General features: G+C 36.4%; 1 long non-coding RNA gene across 1 annotated transcript; it reads left to right on the top strand.

Moving 5' to 3' along the window:
- Window positions 1-3,039: 3,039 nt before the first annotated feature.
- LOC147609890 (uncharacterized) lies at window positions 3,040-3,677 on the top strand. The gene is made up of 3 exons (XR_015264141.1): window positions 3,040-3,166; window positions 3,260-3,415; window positions 3,595-3,677. It is a non-coding gene; the product is annotated as an uncharacterized LOC147609890 (long non-coding RNA).
- Window positions 3,678-4,172: the final 495 nt, after the last annotated feature.

Below are 4,172 nucleotides of genomic sequence, written 5' to 3'. Positions count from 1 at the left end.
ATCCGAGACTCGTGAGATTGTCCCCAAAAGTCTTGTCATATCCTCATTAGTACATCACGATTGATTAGCTGACAACATTTTTTTGCACAACAATCAATGGATGAAATCCTTTGACCTGATTCACGTGACATATATAAGACAGAAGCTGGTTGTGGTCTCTGCTTTGGAATCCTATTTATGAAAGTGTAGCGTCTTTTTGCAGAGGTTTGGGCAACAATAACCTCATTAGTTACATCTCCATCATTATCCTCATTACATACATCAGCATGTTTAACATGCATGCCATTAAGCGGAACATAGCGTTGCAATGGGATCCCATCATCCAGCATTGTCAGCTGTTTAATAGGCCATTTAATAAGGGTGATACTATCCACTTGCGGGCATAGTTTGAAATTCATTTGCACTTTCAATAGCCACACCCACACAATCATCACGAAGTTGTTGAAAGTTGACACATTCAAATGGAAACACATATAAGATAGTCCCTTGATTGATAGTTTGCATCATGCTCTCATCCTTTAGAAGAACCATCTCATTCTTCCAAGATTGTCGGATTTGCATGTCAAGTTCTGGAGATGTTATCGCGGTATTGCATCTACAATTGGAGGTTCGACAGGCTCTTCTTGATCTGCATCACTGCATCTTTCACTCCACTCTCCAAATTCCAGCTCCCTTGTGAAAGGCCTTAAAAGCATTTTTGGCCAACGAACATTACTCCATAATGCATTTTTTAGATAAATGGTATCCATTGTAGGGAATGGTAGTTCCACATCCTTCAAGCATTCCTCCACAAGTAATGACACATTTCCTTGACCAATCTTTGTTCCACTACAAGTGGAATTTGGATCAATTCTACACACGCACCCAATACCAACAGAATCATTGTTCAACATCATGTAGACCCTCCCTCCAGATTGGAAATCCATCCTACACATAATCATGTTGGACTTGTTAAACTAGTAATCAAATCTAGCAAGCAATTTTTTTTAGTTTGGAACCTACATCAGACTCTACCATGAAGTATAGCTCTACCATGTGGCCGAGCTAGAACTAGCTCTATCATATGGTAGAGATAGAACCCATTGAAGACTAATTTGGTGGAGTTAGACTTTAAAGCATTCTAGCGATACCATGGTGTCTAGATAGATTATTTTGATATAGCTCTACCACATGGTAGAGCTAGATCAATGAATTCTAGCTCCGTTACATGATATAGTTACATTGATGCATTCTAGCTCCACCACATGATATAGTTACCAGATAGTAGAGCTAGTTCAATATATTCTAGCTCCACCCCCATAAGGTAGAGCTAGACCTCTAGGCATTCTAGGTCTACAACATGGTTTATGGTACAACTAGATTGATGCATTCTAACTCCACCACATGGTAGAGCTAGACCTTAAAGTTCTACGATGTTGTCTAGGTAGAATAGTACAGCTCTACCACGTGGTAGAGCTGGCTCAAATACTTTGAGGTCTAGCTCTACCATGTGGTGGAGCTAGAATTGCATTTAAGGTCTAGCTCTACCATGTGGTGGAGCTAGAATGTATCGATCTAACTGTGTACCATGCAGATCAACAAAAACAATTACTCCAAGAAGAGACCTACTTCACATGTCAACAAGAACCAAGGAGCTAGAATTGCATTTGATCTTGCTCTACCACGTGGTAGAGCTGTATTCTACCTAGACCACATCGTAAAGCTGTAATTATTTGAGGTCTAGCTCTACCATGTGGTGGAGCTAATGCAGATCAATAAAACAAATTACTCCAAGAAGAGACCTACTTCACATGATGAGAACCAAGGATCTAGAAAAAAGGTCAGAATCCATTAGTCCTAAAAATCTATATAAACTTGTAGTCTCTCATTCAATGCAATAGATTTTGAAGTGTTTATGTAATCATGGTTTGTGTGTGAATTGATTTTCCCTAGTCCTTGATACCTAACAATCTATGGTAGGAATCAATGTTTCAAATTCAAGGCTTGACAATGTTATAGGAATTGCATCTGTAAACTGGATGATCAGAATGATCCCCTTCTTCATCACTGCTATAGCTTTCGTTTGATCAAATTAAGTTGCCATTCATGATAGTAGATTGCAAATAATCTTTGGCCATCGAACGGCACTCCATAATGAGTCTTAGAGAGATGAAGTATCCATTGTAGGAAAAGGTAGGACCTGGTCCACATCTTTTAAACATTCCTCCACTAGTATGGATACATTTCCTTGCCCTATCTTTGTACCAAAATCCCCTTGAATTTATACATATACTTTAACCTATAATAAAAGCTATAATCAAACTTATAAGCTTACTATTAAATAAGCTATAATATAGTAGCATTAAAATAAGCTTTTATTAACTACAAGTTACTATAATAAGCTATATAGTTATAAATATTAATATAATTTAAGTTACTATAAGTTATATAGTTATAGTTGTAGGTTAATATATAGGTTAATGTACATAATTTAAGTCACTATAGGTTATAATTTATAAACTTTAAATTATATAGGTTTATATATAAATAGGTTTGATTTATATAGCTATAAAAAGTTTATAAATAAGATATATATAGTATAATTATAAACTATAAATAGACTAAATTAAGTTACTATAGTGAACCTATTAAACCTATTAATAAGCTAATTTATATATATCTTTAAGTCTATTTATATAATCAAACCTTTAGTTACTATAGTTAATCTATTAAACCTATAAGCCTATTTATATATCTTTAAGTTACTATAGTTAGCCTATTAAACCTATTATAATCCTATTTATATATATCTTTAAGCCTATTTATATAAACAAACCTATAAGCCTATTAATTATAAACTTTAAATTTAAATATATCTATAAGCCTATTTATATAAACAATCTTATATATAAATTTAAGCCTATTTATTTATATAAATAGGATTAAATTTATATATATCTTTAAGCCTATTTATATTAATAATATATCTATAAGCCTATTAAATTTTAAACCTTAACCCACCTTAACCCGACGAGACGGGCGTCTCTTTGTGGCGCAAAACGCAAGTTGAACCTTATCCGCATCAGACTCTCTCTGTGGCGCATGTTCCTTGGGCAATTCAGGTGTGCACGCGGTTGATTTTTGGGGACCAGATCTGAGAGGGGAGAAGAGAGCAAACAGAATTCAGGTTCGTTGGGTGCTCTGGCGTGCACGCGGCTGATTGATTTTGTCATGGGGCTCCCCGCTCTCTCTTTTTTTGTTGATTCAGGTGCACTCGCAGCCAAGGTAAATGCTAAGCTTAGCCAAGCTTAGCTTATAGGCAGCAACAGTAGTGAGAGGTATGCACAGCAAGCGTGCAGTGCGCAACAATATAGCCATGTCATTGCGCCTCCCCACAGTTTGACAGCAGGACCTGGTTTTCATGTATGGTGGAGGGGTCTGTTCTCATCGACGCCTTGAATCCTTCCACGATGCTCTCCGAAGCTTTCATGTCATAAATTCTTTGACGGATGTTCCTGCCTTTGCTGTAGGGGTCCCTGTTACAGTGTTTGCCGGAGCTGTGTAGATTTCTGCTGCTTCTGCTCTCTAATATTTCCTGCTTCTACTCTCTACCAGCTTTTCACTACTGCCCGTATCAGTTTCAATACCTTCAGAATCTCCCCCGGGGCCGTATCAAGCCAAAATCATCATTCAATTTGCTAAGAAGTCCAACCCAAATCTGTTTCAGGTTTTTTCTCTTCAACCATTCCTAGTTTTTTGAATTCTTGCATGCTTTTATTTTCTACTCTATGTCAATGTGTATGATCTGAATTTTATTTGTCAAGTTCAAAACTTTAAATCTAATCATAGATAATGATTTAATATGAGACAAAAATATGTGTACCTTGTTGTATTGTTGAATTTGATAATGGATGCGGTGATATCCAAGTTCTAGTTGTCAATGACAAGATGGGAAAGGAGGTTTGTATTACACAAGCGACATGGACATCAAGGAAAATTTGAAAAAGACCAAGACCATTTTAAATTCTAAAAGGGCAGAAAAATTTGAATTTAAAATTGGGCGGGATAATTTGAATGCTCTACCACATGCTAGAGCTGGAGAAATGCATTCTAGCTCTACCACATGGTGGAGTTGGAGTTGAAATGACTTAAACTAGTGCAAGATGACTTGAAATGACAAACCATCCATCTAG

Source organism: Cibotium barometz, chromosome 50 (genome assembly GCF_041138505.1).
Source record: "Cibotium barometz isolate CiBa-2024 chromosome 50, ASM4113850v1, whole genome shotgun sequence".
Lineage (NCBI taxonomy): Eukaryota > Viridiplantae > Streptophyta > Polypodiopsida > Cyatheales > Cibotiaceae > Cibotium > Cibotium barometz.
This window is presented reverse-complemented; position numbering and strand designations above follow the sequence as displayed.